This window comes from Bos indicus, chromosome 29, assembly GCF_029378745.1.
Source record: "Bos indicus isolate NIAB-ARS_2022 breed Sahiwal x Tharparkar chromosome 29, NIAB-ARS_B.indTharparkar_mat_pri_1.0, whole genome shotgun sequence".
NCBI classification, from domain to species: domain Eukaryota; kingdom Metazoa; phylum Chordata; class Mammalia; order Artiodactyla; family Bovidae; genus Bos; species Bos indicus.
The window spans coordinates 3,712,473-3,740,082 of NC_091788.1; the positions used below are offsets into that span (position 1 = coordinate 3,712,473).

Sequence of the window (27,610 nt, forward strand, 5' to 3'; positions counted from 1 at the left end):
CTCAAATTCAGTTCAAATTCTCATATCTAATATTACAGGTAATAAAATATCTCTTCTTTTTTTTTCACTCGTGCTTTATTTTTTTAAATTTCCTTTTCTGCTTCTGGATCCTCTCAGGCCTAAACTAGGGAAAAGAGAATTTAAAGGGGAGGATCAACATCTTCAGTGACTACAGCTATTGTAATTGAGCCTTTGGGATCCTCTCCCTTGTGGATTAGTGGTAAAGAACCCTCCTGCCAATGCAGGAGACTCAACTTCCACTGCTGGGTCAGAAAGATTCTCTAGAGGAGGGAATGGCAGCCCACTCAAATATATTTGCCTGGGAAATCTCCTGGACAGAGGAGGCTGGCAGGCTGCAGTCCATGCAGTCACAAAAGAGTCCTGCATGACTTAGCATGCACATCATGGAGATTGTTTCTGGCTATTTGTGACCCTATGGACCATTGTACACTAGGCTCCTCTCTCCATAGGATTCTCTAGGCAAGAATATTGGAATTGGTTGCCATGCCCTCCTCTTGTATCTCTTGCATTGGCAGGTGAGTTCTTTATCCTTAGCTCCATCTGGTAAGCCCAGTTTATGGAGATACTTTTCCCCAAAGAAGATTTTGCTTGCTTCTTCCAGGAGAGTATAACCAATACAGGACTTCTTGAGCTCCTTTCAATGTTAAAAGTGTCAGGTTTAGCTCATTTGGCTTTCAGAGGCTTTTTAAACACCACCTGTAATTCTGATTTCAGCTCACATTATTTTCTGTTTGTTTCATTTGTTTGCTATTAGATATAGGTCTTATACCCCAATGTTCATTGCACCACTGTTTACAATAGCCAGGACATGGAAGTAACCTAGATGTCCATCAGCAGACGAATGGATAAGAAAACTGTGGTATATATACACAATGGAATATTACTCAGCCATTAAAAGGAATGCATTTGAATCAGTTCTAATGAGGTGGATGAAACTGGAGCCTATTATACAGAGTGAAGTAAGTCAGAAAGAAAAACACCAATACAGTATACTAACACATATATGTGGAATTTAGAAAGATGGTAACAATGACCCTATATATGAGACAGCAAAAGAGACACAGATGTAAAGAACAGTCTTCTGGACTCTGTGGGAGAAGGTGAGGGTGGGATGATTTGAGAGAATAGCATCGAAACATGTATATTATCATATATGAAATACATTGCCAATTCAGGTTCAGTGCATGAGACAGGGTGCTCAGGGCTTTTGCACTGGGATGACCCTGAGGGATGGGATGGGGAGGGAGGTAAGAGGGGGGTTCAGGATGGGGAACACATGTACACCCATGGCTGATTCATGTCAGTGTATGGCAAGAACCATAACAATATTGTAAAGTAATTAGCCTCAAATTAAAAAAAATAAATTAATTTAAAAAAAGAATGTTACATAAATGGGAAAAAAAAAGAAAAGCATTTTTAAAGTGTATTTCATTAATGATTCATTTGTATTGCAGTACATGTTGCCTTCTAAGTATATAATCTCTTTAATCTTGGAAATCATCAAATGATCTTTTAACTCCACATTTTGACTTGGAATTATGGAACAAACACTACTCCTTTACAGAGAAGGAAGAAAATCTATGCTCATTGGGTCTTAAAATATTTTTCCCCCCTTTATTTCTTTTCTTCCTCTACTTTTTGCCCCTAGAGTTTGGTGAAAAATGTTGATGGCTGAAGAAATAATATTAATATTTTTAATATGTCCTGAAATTTCCTTTAGAATGTAAGGGTACAGTACCCTATGTTCATATCCAGGCTTCAACTGAAACTTCATGGTAAGTACCATTGAACATCATTTTATATTTTAATGTCACAAAGGTTCTGTGAAATATTGTAATGAGAAAGATTTAATTTACGTTGTGAGGCTAGAAAAAGACTTTCTCAAGAACTAACATTTGATTTGAGAGATGAAAGGTGATTTAGAGTTATCTGGGGAGTCTAGTCAAGGCTATGGTTTTTCCAGTGGTCATGTATGGATGTGACAGTTGGACTGTGAAGAAGGCTGAGCACCGAAGAATTGATGCTTTTGAACTGTGGTTTGGAGAAGACTCTTGAGAGTTCCTTGGACTGCAAGGAGATCCAACCAGTCCATTCTGAAGGAGATCAGCCCTGGGATTTCTTTGGAAGGAATGATGCTAAAGCTGAAACTCCAGTACTTTGGCTACCCCATGGGAAATGTTGACTTATTGGAAAAGACTCTGATGCTGGGAGGGATTAGGGGCCGGAGGAGAAGGGGACGACAGAGGATGAGGTGGCTGGATGGCATCACTGACTTGATGGACATGAGTCTGAGTGAACTCCGAGAGTTGGTGATAGACAGGGAGGTCTGGCGTGCTGCAGTTCATGGGGTCGCAAAGAGTCGGACACAGCTGAGTGACTGAAATGACTGAACTGACTGAACTGACTGAAGGAGTGAATGGGAAGAAGAGATTGACTACACAGGGGAGTTGTAATGTGGGAGGAAAGAATGATATGAAAGATAATTTTAAAAAACAACTCAGGCTGCTAAGTGCAGAGGGAATGTAAGCAGTATATCCAAATAGGAAGCTTTTCTAATCATCTAGATTAGAAGTATAAAAGGTGTAGGTACAATGGAGGTTAAGACAACTGGTTAGATTAAAAAATATTTTTCATGTAGAAATGAAGAGAGATGCAGTGGAATGGATGTGGGACATGAAAAAGGATGTATGTTAGGATAACACCCAGATTTCACAATTTGACAATGGGTAGATGGAGTTGCCACTTACTGAGATGATCAAAATAGGAGGAAAATAGAAAGAGCAAGTTGTAGTAGGTTGATAATTTGGTTTGCAAGCACTGTGAGTCATTCAAATAATGGAGATGAGGCAGAGCTGTAAATTGTTACCTATCCGCAATGGGTCCATGACCCCTTAATGGGTCCTTTACCTGGAGAAACAAATGCAAGTCAAATAAATCAGGCTCAGTATACCAAAGCACAAATTTTATTCACTGATTGAGGAATAGAGAAGGAAGAGCTTGTATTCTAAAAATGCCTTCTCCCTAAAGGAAGGGGAGAAAGGGAGTTTTAAAGGGTAAGAAGTACATCTGTCACCAGGGCTCTAGAAAAGAGGCAAAAATTTTCAGGGGCAGCCAGGGGCACCCTGGTGCATCTGGGGCACATGCAGTCTTCCAGGCTTATTTGCACATGGCAGAAATTGTGCCCAGCAGAGTATGAATCTGAGAACTTAACATGGTAATGCAGCCAAGGTAACTTACAGATACCATCAAGTCTCCTCTGTACAAGCACCTCCTCTGGTCAAGTCAAAGTCAGTTTAGGGCAGTTGACCACTGCAAATCTCTTAAAGCATGACTGCAAAACATCTGTGTCAAATAACAGTACTTTTGAAGCAGAGATAAATCAGGGAAAACATCCTTTGGCTCTAAAGGGCTAATATGGGTGACAAAATGAAAATTTGAGACCATGAATACACCTGAGTAATTCTAGTAATTATTATTTAAATAGAAAGGAGTTGATAAAGGCAACTGAGGATGAACCATTAGAAGAAACAACAGAAAACCAAGATTATGGCATGATATTAAGAGTACAAGATAGGAAGAGAACAGTGTTAATTGGACTTGGCAATATTGAGGTCAAGAATGGTTTTATGGGGATTTCATTAGGAAAATTAATCAGTTAATGTAAGAAAGAAGTGGAAAATTTCATTCATGCCAAGTTGAGTATTATAACCTAGGAACAGCATCTCAGAAAGCTCTGAGAACTCTTTTGCCCATTAGAAGTCAAGGCATAGTTATGTTTTTTGAGAAAGAGGGCTGTACATTAAATGACATATTACTGACAGTTTATATAATCAGATCTGCAAGTACAAAGTGGTAGGTCATCGTGACCCCTTACAAGATCAAGAAGGAATGTTACCTTTTAAGGAGTTTTCTTGTTGGCACTAGGAGAATGTTATTCTTTATGGCTGAACAGACATTTCTGCCAATGGGGAGATTTGTTTACACAGAAAGATACACAAGGGATAAAAGAGGGGAAAGAGGAGGACCAAAGGCAGAGAACATTTTTTATTTAAAAATTTTCCTTCACATAAAGTATGAATTTTATTTCACAGGGAGCTGATTGGATAAATGGTGGAGAAGGAAATCTGTTGCTCCTGAAGATTGGAGTTTTGGAAGCTGCACTGCTGATGCCATGGTAAGTTCTTTATGATTCTTTCATTGAGGAAAATTTTGAAGCACAAGGGAAACTCAGACGCTTCATAAATGTACAGGCTAGATTTCATGAAAGGGATAATAACTCCTGAAAGATCAACGGCAATCTGCATTTTATATTTTCTCTGAGTGTACTTTAAATACAGGTGTGTTTATAACATGTTAATTTTTGTTTCTCTTTGTATATAACATGTTAGCAATGGACTGAAAGACTGATATGTTGTTAAATGTCTACTAAATCCCAGTAAAAGTAAACTGGAATTTTCTAGGACTTACATCCATGATGTTGCATTTATCCAGATACTTCTCAACCATAGGAAAAATAATATGCTTCATTTACTCCCTTAATTTGCTCAGAAGGATGAGAGGGAGCACTGAAGTGCCTATCCTTCTCCAAGTTAGTAAAGCACATTATACAACTTCAAGAAAAAATAATCTACTGTCTTGCCCTCTAAACTAAGTCTTTGGATTACGATCACCAATTACAATCAGCTGGGTGTCCAAGAATTCAACTAAATAAGTCCTGACAGTATCAATCCACAGATAGCATCACACTCCACAGATAAAGGGCCCAACACGAGACAGCCCTTCACTTCAGACCCAGTCGCAATCTCAGTCTGTTAACCTCTCGTTACACATTAGAGGTTCCCAGGCTCCCCTCCTTGGATTTGATTGATTTCCTAGAGTGTTTCATAAAACTTGGGAAACCTGTTTACACACTAGATTACTGGTTTATTACAAAGCATATTGAAGGACAGAAATCAACATCCAGATGAAGAGTAAATAGGGTGAGGTTACAACTAAAGGAGCTTCGTCCTTCTGGAAGCTGAGACCAACACAGTGACATATGGAAGTGTTCAGGTTTCCCAGCTTGGAAACTCTTTGAAGCGTTTGGGGTTTTATGGAAGCTTCATTACCTAGGCAAGGTTAATTAAATTATCAGCCACTGGTGATTGACTCCATGTCTAGATTTCCTCCAGTCCCTGGAATCCAAGGGGTTGAACTGAAAGCCCCAACCCTCTATTCCTGGTTGGTTTCTTAGCAACCAGTACCTCTCCTAGATGCTTTGCAAAAGTTTCCTCATTAACATATACACAATTGCAGTGGAAAAAAAGGAGGTTTCTTATGAATAACAAGAGATATACTCTGTCTTTATGGTTCTAAAGCATTTCAGCAGCTGAAGACAAGAAAGAAAATATTATTTTAAAAAGATGATTTCTTTGCTCTTATCACTGAAGAAATCCCAAGGATTTGAGGAGCTGTGAATCAAGAACAATGAATGAAGATCAAATATATTAAAAATATAGTTTAGTTATCTGAATGACCAAATATGTATTCTTTACAGTTCCTGAGTGCTTGTAGTTGAATGGATTGTCACTGCTTTAAAGGTATGACAAGGTCACACACACACACACACACACACACACAAAATGCTAGCTATGCAAAACCAAAACAAACAAACAAAAAATCAAAATAACCCTATGAAGACTAGTTAATGCACAAAGCTGTCAGTGATAACACCATGTTATCCCAATAGTTCTGTCCTAAAACTTACTAATGAATGAAGGTGTTGGTCCAGAAATGTGCTTGAAGTTGTGGAGAGAAAACTAGGGTATATTTTATAGTTACAATCCTTTTTTATTTTTACAGGTCTAAACAAGTCTGAAGAGACAGTTTCATGTTTTATTTTATTCTTTTCTTACCTGGCCATGTGGCTCCTGGGCAGTAGGCCTTTCTGTGAACCTGTTTCTTTGGTTATAGGAAACAACATTCAGTCTCCATGACCTTCCTGAGTTCTAGTGTGCATATTCAAGCAGCTGTTAATTAATGAAGAGAAGGAATACAAGACCAGGGAGGAAGAGTAAAGAGCAGCTTTGGGACAAGGTTCTAGTTCCCCATCAAAGCATACACACAGCAATATCTTTGAGCTATTTTACAGATACTGAAAGTCCCTCCAGGTGGGATAAGTTAATGGCTAATGATGGTATGCTGCCCACAAACATAAAGACCCCAGATCAGTTGGATCTGAAGGCTGATGATGCTGACTCCTACTTACCTCACCACCAACTCATCAAAAGAATGTCCACAAGCTGATCACGCCCTTTTTGAACAATTACTATAAAAATTTTCAGTCTTCCTCAAGTTGGGACATATGGTTTTGAAGGCGTTAACCCACTGTGGCCCCCTTTGCCTGGCAAAGTGATAAAGATATTCTTTCCTATTCAGAAAGCTTATGCCTCTGAGATTGGATTGGCAATGGTGTACAGAGAAGCCAAGCTTTTGGCATCAATAGATCTGTCCTAAAGTGCTGATACAGAGGCTTTGGAGGCAGCTAGATCTTGGTCTTCCACGCTTTACTAGCTGAAGGATCTCAGTCAAGTGAATCAGTTCAGTTCAGTTCATTTCAGTCGCTCAGTCATGTCTGACTCTCTGCGACCCCATGAATCGCAGCACGCCAGGCCTCCCTGTCCATCACCAACTCCCGGAGTTCACTCAGACTCACGTCCATCGAGTCAGTGATGCCATCCAGCCATCTCATCCTCTGGCGTCCCCTTCTCCTCCGGCCCCTAATCCCTCCCAGCTTCAGAGTCTTTCCCAGTGAGTCAACTCTTCACATGAGGTGGCTAAAGTATTGGAGTTTCAGCTTTAGCATCATTCCTTCCAAAGAAATCCCAGGGCTGATCTCCTTCAGAATGGACTGGTTGGATCTCCTTGCAGTCCAAGGGACTCTCAAGAGTCTTCTCCGACACCACAGTTCAAAAGCATCAATTCTTCGGTGCTCAGCTTTCTTCCCAGTCCAACTCTCACATCCATACATGACCACAGGAAAAACCATAGCCTTGACTACACGGACCTTTGTTGGCAAAGTAATGTCTCTGCTTTTCAATATGCTTTCTAGGTTGGTCATAACCCTCCTTCCAAGGAGTAAGCGTCTTTTAATTTCATGGCTGCAGTCACCATCTGCAGTGATTTTGGAGCCCAGAAAAATAAAGTCTGACACTGTTTCCACTGTTTCCCCATCTATTTCCCATTAAGTGATGGGACCGGATGCATGATCTTCGTTTTCTGAATGTTGAGCTTTAAGCCAACTTTTTCACTCTCCACTCTCACTTTCTTCAGGAGGCTTTTTAGTTCCTCTTCACTTTCTGCCATAAGGGTGGTGTCATCTGCGTATCTGAGGTGACTGATATTTCTCCCAGCAATCTTGATTCCAGCTTGTGTTTCTTCCAGTCCAGTATTTCTCATGATGTACTCTGCATATAAGTTAAATAAGCAGGGTGACAATATACAGCCTTGATGTACTCCTTTTCCTATTTGGAACCAGTCTGTTGTTCCATGTCTAGCTCTAACTGTTGCTTCCTGACCTGCATACAGATTTCTCAAGAGGCAGATAAGGTAGTCTGGTATTCCCATCTCTTTCAGAATTGTCCACAGATTATTGTGATCCACACAGTCAAAGGCTTTGGCATAGTCAATAAAGCAGAAATAGATGTTTTTCTGGAACTCTCTTGCTTTTTCCAATAAACCTTCTCAAAACTTTTTCTTCACCTGTAATATGGGGACAGTGATAGTTCTGTTGCAGGAAGAGGGACCCCTTCCAGGGCCCGAAACTGGGCTCTTGTCTAACACTCAGAAATGAATTGTCTGAGGAGACACATGTGCTGACAAAGGAAGAGATTTTATTGGGAAAGGGCACCTGGGTGGAGAGCAGTAGGGTAAGGGAACCCAGGAGAACTGCTCTGCAGCATGGCTCGCAGTCTCAGGTTTTACGGTGATGGGATTAGTTTCTGGGTGGTCTTTGGCCAATCATTCTAATTCAGAGTCTTTCCTGGTGGCTTACTCATCTCTCAGCCAAGATGGATGCTAGTGAGAGGGATTTTGGGAAATGGACAGACATCTGGTGTCTCCTTTAGACTTTTCCGGAACTCTTCCGGTGGGTGGTGGCTTATTAGTTCCCTATTCCTTATCAGATCTCCTGTCATAAAACAACTCATGCAAATGGTTACTATGGTGCCTGGCCAGGGTGGGCGGTTTCAATCAGTGTGCTTCCCTTAACAGTTCTAGATATTTCAACAGATTGCTGTGAAAATTTAATGACTTGTAAGAAAACAGTTTATAAAACATGAAGGAATAAGTATAGCATATGATGAAGGAAATGAGATGGTGATCAGCTTGATCAGTGTTTGAACACCGTCTGAATCAAATGCAGGTTGTGTGAACTGTGAAAGGTTACATAATACATTTGAGAATTTTTCCTAAAGTGAATTGTTATACCAATATCTGCAGCATAAGACTATTAAAATGTTTAAATGAAATTATGCATAAAAAGTGTCTAATGCCATTTAGTATGTGCACATATTATATTCTGCATCAAAATAATACACTTTGGCCCCCTTGTGGAGGAAGGGAAGGTGACCCATCATGCCTTCCTACAATTTAAATAATCCTTCCTTATTTCTAGGGAATAGTTCTTAAAGACAATTTATCTCTATTTTCCTAAAAGGAAAAAAAAAAAGCATGAAACTTTTGATCTGCTAGTAGTGGTACCATTATTGTTTTCACAGAATGGCTTTACTGTAAGGAATATCTTGATCTTCCCAACTCAGGGATTGCAAGAACCTGTGTCTCTTGCATTCCAGGCAGATTTCTTACCATCTGAACCACTGGGGAAGTCCATTTAAAGAGATACTGTCCCTTAAATAATGTAAAAGAATCACAAAGATTTACAGGAAATCAGTGAGATAAACTTAGAAAAGACAATTTTGACATGTCCTTCAAATAGCATGTCTGTTATTTCATTTACATATAAGAATGATCATCTTAAATGAACATGTATGTATGCCTTCAACTGTCTTTTCACAAAACACTTCTTTCCACCTCTGCTATACCTGGAAAAATGACAAGGAGTCAGTTTACCTAAAATTATTGCTAAGGCAGGGAAATCATCTCCTTGATCCTTCCACCACCAACATTATCCCTAAAAAGCAAAACAAAAGAAAAATAGAATCATTTTCCCTCAGGGAATGATTCTGTCAGAGGCAATCCAATCCCTTTACTGAAGCAAAGGAGAGTACTTGTGATTAAGTTAAAGGGGAAGAGATTAATTAACTTGGAAAGCAATCTTTAAAGACTCCCTTGGAGGAGGGTGTGGAACTCTCTATTGCTTGGATGCAAATGAATCACTCCTATTAATCTTCTGGGTCTAAAAAGGAAAGCCCCTATCCTGGATGAGATTTTAGAGCCTGGAAAGGTGGAGAACCCTGTAAATTCTTTAAGAGCAGATAATCTAATCTGATCCAGTACCTATGAGAATGGCTGTATGCTTAACAAGTAGATATAAAAGTTAGTTCTTGCAAAATGCAGCAGGGACAGCTGAGTGAGCAGACTCTCAGGAAGCCAAATCTCCATAGAATAACCTCCTATAATGGACATGCCGTGTTCTGGGAGCCAGGCCTGAAAGACTTGGCTGCAATTTGTATCAACCAGTATGTCAGATGGTGGAAGATCAGCATTCAACAGTGACACTGGTTCTGGACCTTCTCTCAACTTGACAAGTGGGCTCTCTAGACCACTATAATTTAATTTGATAAAAAAGTAATACATTACAAAAATTTTGCACTTTAAAGCTATAAGGTAATTCTTAGCAATTTCCAAGACATTCAGCTATTTAGAACAAGATATTGATCGCTTGGGGTTTCTTATCCATCATAAAGTTTTCTCATCCCATGAAACTTCACTATCACCTTAAGCAGTTAAAACTACCTTTCATATTTATGTAATTTTTTTTCAAATTCACAGTTTGGAATGACTAAACTGTGCTGTTCAGGTGGACAATTGCATGATTAATTATAAAGATAATAAGTGAGTTTTATTTAACCTCAGTACAAGGAGCATCTTCTAAAACTGCAGAATATATGCACAAATTGGTCAGTCCTTCAAATATGGACAAATGAACTCTGGGAAGAAGACTGCTGCTGCTGCTGCTGCTAAGTCACTTCAGTCGTGTCCAACTCTGTGCGACCCCAGAGACGGCAGCCCACCAGGCTCCCCGGTCCCTGGAATTCTCCAGGCAAGAACACTGGTGTGGGTTGCCATTTCCTTCTCCAATGCATGAAAGTGGAAAGTGAAAGTGAAGTCGCTCAGTCGTGTCCAACCCTCAGCCACCCCATGGACTGCATCCTATGAGGCTCCCCTGTCCATGGGATTTTCCAAGCAAGAGTACTGGAGTGGGGTGCCATTCCCTTCTCCTAAAACTAGGCATAGCTAAATGTCTGAAGAGAGACAAAAAGATAGGGAAAGTAAATATCTCCTTCAGCTATTAAAATAAACAGAGGTATAAAGTTCACAGAAATAAAATTCTGTGCTTTCCTATCAACAACCTCAAGTTATTGAGTAACTGAACTGATATTAAAAACCTGTATCAGTTGATGTTATAGTTTACTCCTTAAAGAAAGTGCTATAGGCCATTCAGGAAGGGACCTGTAGAGAATCCAGTCTCATAGCAGGTTGGTAGATCTGTCCTTACTCAAAGATAAGCAAACAGGTAAAAATGATATCAAATTAAAAAGTTGCATGTACAAATATATATTCAGAGCATCTGGAGTATGAGAGCATATTTTATAATGTTTTATTGATGAAACAAAAATGTTTGCCAAGATAACGCTCTTAAATGGAGCCAGGAGGTCATTAAGAAAGTGTGACTTGTGCATGTCTCAGCCTGGATGGAATCAGGTCTTTTGACCACTTATTTTTCTAAAGAAGTCATCCAGAACTTCTGTCAGAAACACAAGATACTTATTGAACCTTCCATCAGAAACAATGGAAACAGTGACAGATTTTATATTTTTGGGCTCCAAAATCACTGCAGATGGTGACTCCAGCCTTGACATTAAAAGATACTTGCTCCTTAGAAGAAAAGGTATGAACAAGCTAGACAGCATATTAAAAAGCAGAGACATTACTTTGCCAACAAAGGTCCATCTAGTCAAACCTACGGTTTTTCTAGTAGTCATGTATGGATGTGAGAGTTGGACCATAAAGAAAGCTGAGTGCCTAAGAATTGATGCTTTTGAACTGTGGTGTTGGAGAAGACTTTTCAGAGTCCCTTGGACTGCAAGGAAATCCAACCAGTCCATCCTAAAGGAAATCAGCTCTGAATATTCATTGGAAGGACTGATCCTGAAGCTGAAATGCCAATACTTTGGCCACCTGATGGGAAGAACTGACTCATTGAAAAAGACCCTGATGCTGGGCAAGATTGAAGGCAGGAGGAGACGGGGACGACAGAGGATGAGATGGTTGGATGGCATCACCTGACTCAATGGACATGAGTTTGAGTAAACTCTGGGAGCTGGTGATGGACAGGGAGGCCTGGCATGCTGCAGTCCATGGGGTCGCAAAGAGTCGGACACCACTGAGCGACTGAACTGAACTGAACTGAACCCTAAAATAACTAGTAATAGCCTATCTGTGTATCAGACCCCTGTCTAAAAGTACTCATGACTACTTAAGGACAAGTATTTCCTCACTAAAGTCAAGAGTCAATCACAGTTTTCTCCAGGCAACTTTTAACAGCCAAATGGCTTCTTATCTGTATAACCCCCAACACTTTCTCTTCCCTGGAGCACTCTTTCAGTTCTACCTGAACGTGTGTCTTCTGAACAGTATTTCTTAATACTCAAATAAACTCTTGTCTTATCTGCAGCCTTCTGCAATGTATTTAGTTATCACATCAAACAAATACTTGAGAAAGCAATTTTTATTCTCAAGAGAGTTAAAGAAAATAACACACTCATGTTCATAGTAGTACTATTCAAAATAGCCAAAGGTGGAAGCAGACCAAATATCTATTAATGAAGAGGTAACAAATGTGGTATATACTCTAATGGAATATTATTTATCTTTCAACAAGAAGAAAGTTCCAAGGTACAGGACAATATGGATGAACCTTGAAGAGATTATACTAAGTACAATCAGTCAGTCACAAAAAGCCAAATGCTGTGTGATTCCATTTATTTAAGGCATCTAGAGTAGTCAAATTCATGGAAAGAAAGTCCCTGTCCATCACCAACTCCTGGAGTCTACCCAAACCCATGTCCATTGAGTCGGTGATGCCATCCAACCATCTTATCTCTTGGGACTGGAGAGAGTGGGAATTGGAATGTTGTTGCTTAAATTAGATAAATAAGCTGTGGAGATTAGTTGCACAAAAATGTGAATATACTTAACACTACTTATATATTTCTTCTTAGAAAGTGTCATGATGCTGGCATCTTTTCGTGAGCTCTCGCTGGCCCTTGACAATCCGGGGTGGAAGGTGTAAATTTCGTGCTGGGCCATTCCCATATCCACAATAACAATTAAGAATACATTTAAAAAAAGAAAATTAATGAAAATAAGAGCATGATATAGCATATAACACAAATAACTATCAATTTTAATCAGAAAATGTGAAGAATTGCTACACAGAATTTAAAATACAATGAGTGTACCCACTCCAGTATTCTGGCCTGGAGAATTCCATGGACTATATAGTTCATGGGTCATAAATAGTCTGGCACAACTGAACGATTTTCATTTCACTTCAAGAGTAGAATCTAGACTACTCAAAGTCAAATCATTAACAGCAAAAAACAAGCAAATTTCCAGATTTTAAAACAACATTTAAAAATTCTAACAGCATTCAGAGGACAAAGAAAAGATGATATAAGTGATTAAAAACAAACAAGCACAAAAGAACCAAGTTATTTAAATAGTTGACATGCAACATGCAACGAAGGAGTAAACAGAACAAAAACAGGAACAAAAAAAAGCTAAACTGAAGAAAAGCCTGAGTCTGCAGATCAAAAAGGCTCATAGAATAGTTACTGAAACAAGGTGTAGGGCCTTTCTTGGCAGTCCAGCCATCAGCACTGCCTCTCAGTGTGTTTCCATCCCTGGTCAGGGAACAAAGATCCCACGTGCCACGGGGCAACTAAATCCTGTATGTTACAAGGAAATATCCTGCATGATGCAAGGAAGATCCTGTGTATTGCAGCTAGACCTGATGCAGCCAAATAATAAATAAATATTAAAAAAAAAACACACAAAACACAGAAGCGTTTACCCAAAAGTTGCACTCAAAATGCACTAAAAATAAAATCCAAAAATGCAAACTAAAAAACAATGAATAGCTAGATATGCAAAGATGAAGTTGTTGAATTTTTAGGGTTTAGAATAGGGAGATATTGCAAGTATTCAGGGAAAATAAAACAGAAGTTTAGAAACAATTTAACAGTAACAACAGAAAAAAAAGAAAAAACAACAACAAAAGCCTTTTTACTTAAAAGTATGGGAAATCTTTACCTCTGCAATGTTAAGTTACAGAAAAAAAGGTGTTTGAAGGTAGGGGATATGACCTAAAATCGGTGTACCTAACCTAGCTGAATGTGAACCAAATCTCTAGGTATAATGTATAAATGTATATGGACTTAAAGTTGAATTTAAATTTTGTTCTGGTGTTCTAATTATCCTAGGCTAGCATTGATGAAATACATGAATTTGTGTTGTGTAGTGATGAATTATCAGAGAAAATGGTTTCTAGCTTAAGTCCCTAAATCTTAGAATAAATTAATACTGTACTTCTGCACTCAAAAATAAATAAATTGAACTGGTACCTATTTGAAAATTATCCCATATTTATCATTACAAGGGAAAATTATTTTTTAAATAATTGGTAAACATTAGCTCCACAGTAATAAATTGGTACTTGTGATGCTGAGTTGGTGGATTCCAAAATTCTTTGAATTTGAATATATGACCAGAGGTAATTTTTATAAATGCTTAAATTATTTTTTGATTTAAGAGGATGATCTCCTAAATGATAGATAACACATTTATCTACTGTTGGTTGACATGATTTCACTATTTCTGACAGTTCTTCAAGAGTAGAGTCCTGAAGCCAATTAGGAAAGCTGGACAAAGTCCAGGAAAGAGTAACAAGGATGTTTAGAAAAGCTAGCTTCACAGATGTTGAGAAATCGACCAAGTGGAAATTATTTACTATAGAAAGGAAAGAGGACATCAGCATCTCAAAGATAAAACCAAGAGATGCAAAATGGAGAAAACAACAATAATTCATCTTTGTCCAGAGACAATCCCAGAGAGGAGGCTAGAGGACTGGCCAGATGGATACAGGTAGTTCTTAAACGATACAAAATCTAGAAGAGCAATCGAACCTAGAAACCACTTAGGAGAACAAATGGGCATTTAGCTACATTCCAACACTGTTTTATTTGAAGTTGGTCACAGTTAATATTTTATAAGAGAATCATAATTTCCTAACATTTGAAGTCATTCAGAAAAGGGAATGAGTCTTCATCAGGGTTGGTTGTGTTTGGGTGGCAGGTGGTGAGTGACTTCCTGCAAAGCAAGATGATACCCACCTGTTGCAGAGAGAGCATGTTTTCCTCACAGTTCCCTCTGGCAGAAAGCCTTGGCCACTGCCAAAGGCAGGTTCAAAATCTATCAAGAGTTTAATCCCATATGTCATCTCCTATGCCCATAAATTTTAGGACTTGAGATGAGGCTGGCTTTGGATAAGAAATTGAAAAATCCTGGGTCATAAAACTACTGTCAACACAGCCGTCCAAGAACAGAGCATGCAATTATAAGTTTGAGAAGAGGAGGTTGAGGGTGGAAGAGATGACGAGTCAAAGTTGAGATTTCAATCTGTTTCCCTCAGACTTGAAAGAAGTGTAATTCTAAAATCAGACTTCTTTCACTAGGAAGGACATATATTGAGGAAGTGGGTGGGAAAAAAAGGGGAAAAAAAAAAAAAGCAGCAAAGACACACGGGGGAATGATCAGCAGCAGTGGGCTGTCATTGTTCACAGAAACTGAGTACCATATTTTTGAAATGGAACTTTAACTAATGTGTAGAATGGGTTATGCTGTCCTGCTGTAATTCCTAATTAGCACAGGGAAATGTGATGATCGCTACCTAGGACCCGTCTGCTTTAATTCCATTGTCCTACTGATAGATATAGTCCTTCATAGGAAATAGCTTCATTATTTAGCTGGGAAGACCAACCACTTAGAGAATTATATCTTAGTATAATTATTCTGTAAATAGTATACAAACTAGTGTTTGTACAACCTAGTATAACAACTTAGAGGATAACATCTTCATATATCATAAATAGCATTAAAAACTAGAATATATGACATGTACCTTAACAGAAGGGCAATGGAAACCTGCAAAAAAATGCTTTCTCTTAAAAACAGTCACTAAGAGATAATGCACTTATTCTAAAATCGAAATACAAATTCTAATGTAGAAACATACTCAGAACTTAAGCTAAACTTTAAAAAAAATTGAGTATGTGTATGTGTGTATGCATCTCATTCATGTGTGTGCTCAGTCATGTCTGACTCTGCAGCCCCATGGACTGTAGCCCATCAGGCTCCTCTGCCCATGGAATTTTCCAGGCAACAACACTGGGGTGAGGTGCCATTTCCTACTCCAAGGGATCTTCCAGACCCAGGGATGCAATCCACATCTCCTGTTTCTTCTGCATTAGCAGGGGTATTCTTTACTACTATCATCTCCTGGGAAGCACCATTACAAAGACTTTAAAAACCACAACCTATCTTGAGGGGATAAACCCAAGCTCTCCTGGAGAATTCTCTCATTAAGTTCTTCACATGCTTTTAAATGCCTCACTTTTCACTGTACTTGCTTTTGTACCCTCAATGGAAGTCTTGATTTGTCTTTGCATCCTCAGTGTTGTGTGTGTGTGTCTGTGTGTGTGTTACTCACTCAGTCATTTCTGACTTTTTGCAACATCATGGCCTATAGCCCACCAGGCTCCTCTGTCCATGGAATTCTCCAGGCAAGATTACTGGAGTGAATCGCCATTCCCTTTTCCAGGGATCTTCCTGACCATCATTATAATATCATGCAAAGTATTTTCATTTTCCTAGAAATCCTCCATGCCTTCCCCCATTCATCTTTCCACACTTTGTTAGCCCCTGGCAACAGAGATGACTTTATTGTCTCTATACATCTGCCTTTTCCAAAAGGTCATGTGGGCTTACCAGGTGGCACGAGTGATAAGGAACCTGCCTGCCAATGCAAGAGACTTAAGAGACATGGGTTCAACCCTTGGGTGGGAAAGATCCCCTGGAGGAGAGCACGGCAACTCACTCCAATATACTTGCCTGAAGAATCCCATGGGCAGGCTACAGTCCACGTGGCCCCACAGAGTTGGACACAATTGAAGTGACTTTGCGTGCACACAGGCCATAGAGCTGGATCATACAGTATATAACGTTTTAAGATGGGTTTATTTCACTTCATGTTATGCATTTAAGTTCCCTCCATGTTTTTTCATGGCTTGATAGCTTAATTCTTTTTAGTATTAAGTGCCATAATATTGCCTGTGTATACTACAGTTTATTTATCCATCCACCTACTGAAGGACATGTTGGTTGCTTCCAAGCTTGGCAGTTATGAATAAAGCTGTTCTACATATGTGAATGCAAGTTTTTGTATGGGAGTGTTTCCAGCTCCTTTGGGTAAATACCAAAGAGAATTATTGCTGGACCTTGTGTTACAGATTTGACCTGCCAATGCAGGAGACCCGAGTTCCATCCCTGGGTTGGGAAGATTCCCTGGAGAAGGGAATGGCAACACACTCCAGTATTCTTGCCTGGGAAATCCCATGGACTGAAAAGCCTGGTGGTCTACACTCCATGGGGTTGCAAAAAGAAACGGCCAAACTGTCTTCCGAAGGGGCTGTCCCATACCATTCACTTTCCCGCAAGTAACAAGTGACAGTTCTTGCTGCTTTACCTCCTCGCCAGCATTTGCAGGTGTCAGTGTTCTGGAATTTGGCTGATGCAAAGAGCCAACTCATTGGAAAAGACCCTGGTGGTGGAAAAGATTGACTGCAGGAGGAGAAGTGGGAAAAAGCGGATGAGATGGTTGGATGGCATCACTGACTCAAGGGACATGAGTTTGAGTAAACTCCAGGAGATAGTGAAGGACAGGGAAGCCTGGCATGCTGTAATCCATGTGGTTGCAAAGAGTTGTAAACCTAGCTACTGAACAATAATCGGTGAGTATAGGTATCTCATTGCTGTTTTGGTTTTCATTTTCCTAATGATTTATAATGTGTGATATCTTTTCATATGCTCCTTTTTCATCTTAAGATTGTCTTTGGTGAGGTGTATGTTGAAGTTTTGGGCTATTGTTTAATTGGATTTTCTGCTTTCGCCAACCTCTTTTTATCTTTTATAATTTTCACAACAAACCAGTCAGAGATTACAATGATTTCTACCAAACGTTAAGTATTTTTCCTAGAGCCACTGGGATGTCAGTCTTTTTGGCCTTTAATATTTTGAATCTAAATCCTAAGTCCTTTGCCCTATGCCCTGATAACTCAGAAGAAATTGGCCATCAAAAGTGTCTTGAATAGTGAAATTAAGATTGGCCTAACGTTTGCAAATTCTTGTTCTGATATTTCATCCTCCATATGCCATGGAGAAATCTGGTCTATTGGAAACCATGTGGTATAGGCTCCTGGTTGTGTTTAATGATCCTTCTGCTCAGGCTAGGGAGATCAGACATGCATATTGTGCTTTAAAAAGATGCCACTGGGAGTCAGGCTGGAGTTCAGCGGTTCCAGCCGAGGAAGCAAAACAGCTGTTGTGATGCCTGCAGCTTGGGGCACAAACAGAGTTATAAGAGCTGTCAAAGAGTGCCCCATGAGCTCTGCTTTTCATGGCCTGCCTTCTCACACAGTGCCTCCTGATCTCAGAGGCTTTATTATGATGATGATTCTATTTCTAGTGAGCCCAAAGAGCGCAAGGGAGATTATTATAAGAAAGCACTATAGGTATATAGGACTTATCCCTTGGAGGACCATTTCAAAGGTTTTGAGTTTCAACCATTCTGATGCTTTAAAAATAATCCAAGGATTTAGAAAGTCTGAAAACAGAGTTGTGCTCTAGATAACAGTATGGTACACAAAGTCTTTGATTTATCACAAAAGACAGCAAGAGGTCAGGGCATATTTTCATCCCTGAAGTATAGATTTGGATCTACAAAAGATAGTTTATGGCTGGGGTTTTTGAAGTGTCTGGTGTCACAGAATACTTACAAAAAAAAAAAATTTAAAAGAAAACTTTAAAAAAGAAACTCGATCTTCTACAGAGCAGTGAATGACAGTTTAATATTTTGTGTAAAATAATATGCAATAAAGAAAATTTATAGTATTTTGCAATAAAAATATTTGTAGTAGACAATTTCTCATTTCTTAAAAATCTTTATTTAAAAAATTGATGATAATTGTTTTACAATGTAGTTTTGTTTCCTGCCCTACAGCAAGGTGAACCAGTCATAACTGCATGCATATATTCTCTTCATCTTGAGTCTCCCTCTTACCCACCCTCAATCCCACCCTTTAGGTTGTCACCGAGTGCCAAGCCAGGTTCTCTGTGATATATAGCAAGTTCCTGCTAGCTGTTTTAAACATGGTAGCTTATGTGTCAATGCTATTTTCTCAATTTGTCTCACCATCTCCTTTCCCCAAAGAAGATGTACAGAGTAAGATGGTGGAGATGGCAGAAAGTGAACAGGAATTAAAGAGCCTCTTGATGAAGGTAAAAGAGGAGAGTGAAAAAGCTGGCTTAAAACTCAACATTCAAAAAATGATGATCATGGCATCCGATGCCATCACTTCATGGCAAATAGATGTGGAAAAAGTGGAAACAGAGACAGACTTTTATTCTTGGGCTCCAAAATCACTATGAATTGTGACTGCAGCCATGAAATTAAAAGATGCTTGCTCTTTGGAAGAAAAACTATGACAAACCTAGATAGCATATTAAAAAAAAAACAGACATTACTTTGCAAACAAGGCTCTGTATAGTCAAAGCCATAGTTTTGGCAGTAGTCATGTATAGATGTGAGAGCTGAACCATAAAGAAAGCTGAGTGCCTAAGAATTGATGCTTTTGAACTGTGATGTTGGAGAAGACTCTTGAGTCCTCTGGACTGCAAAGAGCCCAAACCAGTCCATCCTAAAGGAAATCAGTCCTGAATATTCATTGGAAGGACTGATGATCAAATTGAAGCTCCAGTACTTTTACCAACTGATGCGAAAAACCAACTCATTGGAAAAGACCTTGATGGTGGGAAAGACTGAAGGCAGGAGAAGTGGACAACAGATGAGTGGTTGGATTGGCATCACCAACTCAATGGACGTGTCTGAGCATGCTCTGGGAGATGGTGAAGGACCTGGAAGCCTGGCGTTCAGCAGTCGATGGAGTCGCAAAAAGTGGGTGGGACTGAGGGATTAAACAACCACATAAAAAGTGTGAGAAATATTCTAATAAGAAACGTAGGTATTTATTAAAAATAATTTTAATTAAAATAAATGAACTCTCTTTTCAATAGTAAAACACCACCATGTTTCCAAAACACAATTCTTAAAAAAAAAAAAAAAAAGAAAACTCGTTATAAGTGAACACAAGAAGTACAAAACAGGTAATAAAAATTAGAGAATGTATTACATATCAAATGTATTAACATTAAATCTATAAAAGGACCAATTCTCGAAGTAGACTTCTAGAAAAATTCACACTGAGAAACATTCATATTGTAGAAGTTACACAAAATTTCTTCAAGAGATCTGGAATCCCCATCAGGAAATAGACTTTGTTATATCTAACAGATATTAAGAACCTATGTTTTGTATGTGTTTTAAAACAATTTTTCAGGTTTGCTATAATTATAGATGCTAAGGTTTTACTTTTTGCAACAAAAAAAAATTTCAGAAAAAAGTGATAAAGGACAAGAAAATATAATCAAATTAGGTGAAATCTCGATACCCAAAGGCTATTATAGTAAGTTAAAAACTCTATATCATCACTTTAGTTATTGTATCCATCATACAGAAACATAGTTTACTCAATGACATTGTTAATACTGAACCTGAGTTTGCTTGCAATATTTTGTTCCATCATATCAGATCAGATAAGATGAGTCGCTCAGTCGTGTCCGACTCTTTGCGACCCCATGAATCGCAGCACGCCAGGCCTCCCTGTCCCATCACCAACTCCCAGAGTTCACTCAGACTCACGCCCATCGAGTCAGTGATGCCATCCAGCCATCTCATCCTCTATCGTCCCCTTCTCCTCCTGTCCCCAATCCCTCCCAACATCAGAGTCTTTTCCAATGAGTCAACACTTTGCATGAGGTGGCCAAAGTACTGGAGTTTCAGCTTTAGCATCATTCCCTCCAAAGAAATCCCAGGGCTGATCTCCTTCAGAATGGACTGGTTGGATCTCCTTGCAGTCCAAGGGACTCTCAAGAGTCTTCTCCAACACCACAGTTCAAAAGCATCAATTCTTCGGCGCTCAGCCTTCTTCACAGTCCAACTCTCACATCCATACATGACCACAGGAAAAACCATAGCCTTGACTACACGGACCTTTGTTGGCAAAGTAATGTCTCTGCTTTTGAATATGCTATCTAGGTTGGTCATAACTTTCCCTCCAAGGAGTAAGCGTCTTTTAATTTCATGGCTGCAGTCACCATCTGCAGTGATTTTGGAGCCCAGAAAAATAAAGTCTGACACTGTTTCCACTGTTTCCCCATCTATTTCCCATGAAGTGATGGGACTGGATGCCATGATCATCGTTTTCTGAATGTTGAGCTTTAAGCCAACTTTTTCACTCTCCACTTTCACTTTCATCAAGAGGCTTTTGAGTTCCTCTTCACTTTCTGCCATAAGGGTGGTGTCATCTGCATATCTGAGGTTATTGATATTTCTCCCGGCAATCTTGATTCCAGCTTGTGTTTCTTCCAGTACAGCGTTTCTCATGATGTACTCTGCATATAAGTTAAATAAACAGAGTGACAATATACAGCCTTGACGAACTCCTTTTCCTATTTGGAACCAGTCTGTTGTTCCATGTCCAGTTCTAACTGTTGCTTCCTGACCTGAATACAAATTTCTCAAGAGGCAGATCAGGTGGTCTGGTATTCCCATCTCTTTCAGAATTTTCCACAGATTATTGTGATCCACACAGTCAAAGGCTTTGGCATAGTCAATAAAGCAGAAATAGATGTTTTTCTGGAACTCTCTTGCTTTTTCCATGATCCAGTGGATGTTGGCAATTTGATCTCTGGTTCCTCTGCCTTTTCTAAAACCAGCTTGAACATCAGGAAGTTCACAGTTCACATATTGCTGAAGCCTGGCTTGGAGAATTTTGAGCATTACTTTACTAGTGTGTGAGATGAGTGCAATTGTGCGGTAGTTTGAGCCTTCTTTGGCATAGCCTTTCTTTGGGATTGGAATGAAAACTGACCTTTTCCAGTCCTGTGGCCACTGCTTAGTTTTTCAAATTTGCTGGCATATCGAGTGCAGCCCTTTCACGGCATCATCTTTCAGGATTTGGAATAGCTCAACTGGAATTTCATCACCTCCACTAGCTTTGTTCATAGTGATGCTTTCTAAGGCTCACTTGACTTCACATTCCAGGATGTCTGGCTCTAGGTCATTGATCACACCATCATGATTATCTGGGTCATAAAGATATTTTTTGTACAGTTCTTCTGTGTATTCTTGCCATCTGTTCTTAATATCTTTTGCTTCTGTTAGGTCCATACCATTTCTGTCCTTTATCGAGCCCATCTTTGCATGAAATGTTCCTTTGGTATCTCTGATTTTCTTGAAGAGATCCCTAGTCTTTCCCATTCTGTTGTTTTCCTCTATTTCTTTGCATTGATCACTGAAGAAGGCTTTCTTATCTCTTCTTGCTATTCTTTGGAACTCTGCATTCAGATGTTTATATCTTTCCTTTTCTCTTTTGCTTTTCACTTCTCTTCTTTTCACAGCTATTTGTAAGGCCTCCCCAGACAGCCATTTTGCTTTTTTGCATTTCTTTTCTATGGGAATGGTCTTGATCCCTGTCTCCTGTACAATGTCACGAACCTCATTCCATAGTTCATCAGGCACTCTATCTATCAAATCTAGGCCCTTAAATCTATTTTTCACTTCCACTGTATAATCATAAGGGATTTGATTTAGGTCATACCTGAATGGTCTAGTGGTTTTCCCTACTTTCTTCAATTTAAGTCTGAATTTGGCAATAAGGAGTTCATGGTCTGAGCCACAGTCAGCTCCTGGTCTTGTTTTTGCTGACTGTATAGAGCTTCTCCATCTTTGGCTAAAAAGAATATAATCAATCTGATTTCAGTGTTGACCATCTGCTGATGTCCATGTATAGAGTCTTCTCTTGTGTTGTTGGAAGAGGGTGTTTGTTATGACCAGTGCATTTTCTTGGCAAAACTCTATTAGTCTTTGCCCTGCTTCATTCTGTATTCCAAGGCCAAATTTGCCTGTTACTCCAGGTGTTTCTTGACTTCCTACTTTTGCATTCCAGTCCCCTATAATGAAAAGGACATCTTTTTGGGTGTTAGTTCTAAAAGGTCTTGTAGCAGCAAACATACTTGTGTGTATGTATGCATATTTGACTTTGCCTCCATGTATATATTATTTCTCAACTTTATTCTGGAAAATCTTTATTGGAAAGTGTCAAAATTACAAACCATTTAAAAGAATAGTCCTATGCATAATAACATGTTTGTCCTTTCCTTTGCTTCATTAACTCTTTAAAAATTACTGTATTTGCTTTCTCTCTGTTAATTATTTTATTACTCTCATTAACACATAGTCATACAATTTTTTCTGAACTACTAAAGAACACCTTGCACACTTCATGACTCCCCATCCCTATTTCAGTGTGTATCTCCTAAAAACAGTATACTCTTATGTGATCATGGTACAAATACTAAATTCAGAAAACTAATTCAAAAAGCCAAACCAATTGTCCAAATAATTTTCTTAATGGTGTTAAAAAAATCCAGATGCAATGGACTTCTCTGGTGGAACCGTGGATAGGAATCTGCTAGCCAAAGCAGGGGACACAGGTTCAATCCCCAGTCTAGGAAGATTCCACACGCCGTGGAATGACTAAAGCCCCTGGACCACAGCTACTGAGCCCTTGCCCTATAGCCCATACCTGCAACTGCTTAACATACATCCTGAGCTACTGAAGCTCTCACACCTAGAGCCTGTGCTTCGCTAGAGAAGCCACTCTGATGAGAAGCCTGTGCACTGCAGTGAAGACTGGCCCTGCTCGCTGCAGCTAGAGAAACTAAGCAAAGAAGACCTAGCACAACCAGAAATAAATAATTTTTAAAAATTCAGATGCAAAACACCCACTAATTTAATTTATCATAATCTGCCTTTAGCAGGAATTTTATATAGTTTGATGTGTCCTTGTCAGTGCATCATATCAGAAGACACATGATTTCAGTTTCTCCTATTACTGGCAATAATAATTTCATCACTTAATTAAGGTGGTGTCTGTTTAATATATATTGCATTTATTAAAATAAGTTTAATAAAATTATTATTATTAATATATGCATTAAAATTTTTAAATAGAACTTTTTCCACTGACAGTTTAAAAAAATGATCTGTGATACTTTGAGTTCTGTGAATATCCTATTCACCAACAAAACTTCATCCAGGTAAAGGTGTTTGATTAGTGACAGATAAATATCTATGTATACTTCATGGACGTTGATGAATCTCATCCATAGGTTAATACCATTTTGTACTCCCAGCAGCAATCAGGAGCACAGACTCACCAACAGAGAATACTGTTAAGCTTTTGCATTTCTGTGAATCTGGAGAAAAAGTATTTTAGTGTAGTTTGTTTCCAAGTATCAGCTTTATTGCTTGTAAAATTTGATTGAATTACATAACTGGAATCTACAGCTACTGCTGTGCTAAAGCTGCTATATGGTTTGCAGGATTCAAGCAAGCATCTCTGCCCAGCTTCACATTCAGTGATGTCATTTTGGTAACTTAAAACTGGACACAGTTGGTCTATTTAACCTGGAGAAATCAGAAAATGTCAGAGCTCAGCCAGGTCCTCAAAAATCCAGTAATAAAGCATTTTTTCACTAGTGTTTGTAACCAAAATGGTTTTCTTCACACTCCTTAGCCTCCAACTCAAACTGGAAATTGGGACCTACCTGTGGGATAAGTCAGCAGTCAGCTGAAAAGAGGATCGTGATTTGAAGCACATCGAGGTGAGAGCAGAGAGCCCTTAGAGGAAGAGTCTCCTTTGCAAATGGCCTTTAGCATATTACCCTCCCTGCTGCTGCTGCTGCTAAGTCGCTTCAGTCGTGTCCAACTCTGTGCGACCCCATAGACAGCAGCCCACTAGGCTCCTCTGTCCCTGGGATTCTCCAGGCATAGATGGCCATCAGCTTCTTGCCATTTTAACAACTTGATAGATTATTCTTAGTGCCTGTGGGGAGAAGCCAGTAAAAATTCGAGAGAGGGTAGTTAGTGGTTTCTACTGATTATTTTCAAAAAAATAGAAGTTTCTATTTTACTGTGTGGTAAGAGAGGCTAGATAGCATCACTGACTCGATGGACATGAGTCTGGGTGAACTCCGGGAGTTGGTGATGGACAGGGAGGCCTGGCGTGCTGCGATTCATGGGGTCGCAAAGAGTCAGACACGACTGAGCGACTGAACTGACTGACTGACTGAAGAGAGACTTCCCAGGTGGCTCAGCGATAAAGAATCCACGTGCAATGCAGGAGACAATGCAATGCAATGCAGATTCGATCCCTGGGTCAGGGAGATCCCCTAGCAAAGGAAATGGCAAGCCACTTCAGTGTTCTTGCCTTGGAAATCCCAGGGACAGAAGAGCTTGGTGGGCTACAGTCTATGGGATCACAAAGAATCTGGCTTGACTTAGTGACTAAACCACAACAAAAGATCACAGGGAGAAGTAGTATATAAATTTCTTTCTATTCTGCTTTTTCCAACTTAACAGGTGAAGAATTTGAGACTCAGAAGAATTAAAGTGATGATTTGGAAGCCACACACCAAATTAAGGACCAATCCAGAGCTGGAATCTTGATCTCCCATATCCTAGCATGGCAGAGGAGAAGAGAGAGTGGAGCCCATGAGGTCAAACCTCTTACGTAATAACCAGAGCAAGTACACCATGAGCTGCCATGTTACTTGCCCGAGAACAGACTGCAAGTAGGCGATAGAGCCAGAATCGCAAATACAGGTCTCCTGACTTGCAGTTCGGTGGTATTTTTAGTACCCCACAGGAATCACCTTCCTAAACTTGTGATACATTTGCTCTTTGATTTTTAGAACGGAATTTGAAGATTCCAATTCATCCATCCATGAAGGAGAATTAAGTGATAACGTCCCCTTGCATTTTGTGCACACGGAAAGAGATGAAAATTAAACAAACAAAAGCCACTAATGCCCAGAATACACACTAAGGCCAATCAAAATAAAATCTCTGAGAGATTCCATTGCTGATCTTTTTTATTGTAATATATTTAATCAGTTATTTTATTTGAAACTAATAAAATTTACTTTTGTGTGTGTATAGAGTTCTTTGGTTTTGACAGTTCCTTGCAATCGTTTAACTGCAAACACTTTGTTGTGCCTTTGTGTCAACCCACTCCCCAAATCACAGATCTGTTTTCTGTTACTATGCGCATACGCGTATGCTAAGTCACTTCAGTCCTGTTCCACGCTTCGCAACCCTATGGACTGTAGCCCACCAGGCTCCTCTGTCCATGGGATCCTACAGGCAGGAATACTAGCGGGAGTTGCAGTGCCCTCCTCCACGGGATCTCCCCCACCCAGAGATGGAATCCACCTTTCTTGTCGCCTGCACTGGTAGACGTGTTCTTTCACTGCTAGCGCCGCCTGGGAAGCCCCTCTGTTACTTCAGTTTGCCTTTTACTGAAGTTCTATGAAAGGATTCATTCGGCATCTAGTCCTTTGAGTCTGGCTTCCTTCACTTGCAACAATGCATACAGATTTTTTGCATGTTTCAGTAAATTCCTTTTTGTTATTGGATATGTATGACTATCACATTTTGTTTATCCATTCATAGTTGAAGGATATTTGGGTTGTTTCCAGTTTGAGGGATTATGAATAAACCCCTGATAAACAATCATGTACAAGTTATTTCTTTTAGGTAAATAAGAAGCGTGGAATTGCTGGATCATATAATAAGCAAAGTTTTAGTGTTATAAGAATGGCAAACACTAAATTGTTTTCCAATATGTCTGTAACATTTTTTTTTTACACCAATATGATGATTCTTCCCTAGTATTTGTACTGTCAAGTATTTTATTCTTTAATTTTATCCATTTCAATAAGTTGTAGAAGTATATCTTTATAGATGTTATTTGCTTTTCCTTGATTATGATGCTGAACATCTTTTCATGTGCTTATCGACCATCAGTATATTTTATTTGATGAAGTATTTGTTCAAATCTTTTTCAGTTGTTTTTAATTTTTAAAACTCTCTTTTTACTGAATTTTACATATTCTAAGTAGAAGTCCTTTGTCAGATATTTGTTTTGCAAATACTTACTTATATTTTGTAAACTTCCCCTTTCATTCTTGCCATCGTGATTCCACAGAGAATTTTTTAATTTTGATGAAGTTCAATTTATACGCTTTTTTCCTTTTATGAATTTTTACTTTTGGAGGCATATTCAAGAAATAGGTGCCTAATCCAAAGTCTCTCTCTCTCTGTCTCACACACACACACACACACACACACACACACATGTTACTGGTTCTTTTTCTGGAGAATCTTCACTAATACAGGCGGTTAACATCTTTAAAATATTGTGTCTTCCAGACCATGAACACTATCATTCTCTTGATTTACTTAAGCCTTTGAATCATTTTTTATCTTTGCTTTGTAATTTCTAGCATTCATATCTTGCACATAGCTTGTTAGGCTTATATCTAAGTATTTCATAACTTTAATGCTACTTTAAATGATATAATTTCTTTAATTTCAATTTTCAATTATTTTTGCTAGTACATAGAAAAAAAAGCACTTCATCTGTATAGACCTTGAAATTTTCAACCTAAATATATTAATTTCATGAGCTTTGTTGTTGTGGGTTCCAAGGGATTTTCTATATAGCTAAACTAATATATATACATAAATCATTTCACATGGTCAATTATGTTGACTGGTTTTTAAATTTTGAAACAGTCTTCCTTTCTCTGAAAATTCCCATTCATTCATGACATTTAATTTATATTTCCTGGATTGGTTTGCTAATAATAAATTGAGAAAATTTGTTTCTATATTCATGAGAAAATTGAGTCTGTACTTAATATCCTTATCTTGTAATGTCATTGTCTGATTTTGGTATCAGGAAAAATCTTGCCTCATAAAAATAAATTAGGGAATATTTGATTCTTTTCTATTTTCTGGAAGAGTTTTGACACAATTGGTATTATTTCACCCTTAAATATTTGA

General features: G+C 38.9%; 1 long non-coding RNA gene across 2 annotated transcripts; it reads left to right on the forward strand.

Moving 5' to 3' along the window:
- The first annotated feature begins 4,056 nt into the window (after positions 1 to 4,056).
- LOC139180673 (uncharacterized) lies at positions 4,057 to 25,699 on the forward strand. 2 transcript variants are annotated; one of them, XR_011564925.1, is made up of 3 exons: positions 4,057 to 4,195; positions 24,279 to 24,366; positions 25,124 to 25,699. It is a non-coding gene; the product is annotated as an uncharacterized lncRNA (long non-coding RNA). The 2 variants fall into 2 exon arrangements; XR_011564926.1 differs by lacking the exon at positions 4,057 to 4,195 and adding an exon at positions 16,892 to 17,312.
- Positions 25,700 to 27,610: the final 1,911 nt, after the last annotated feature.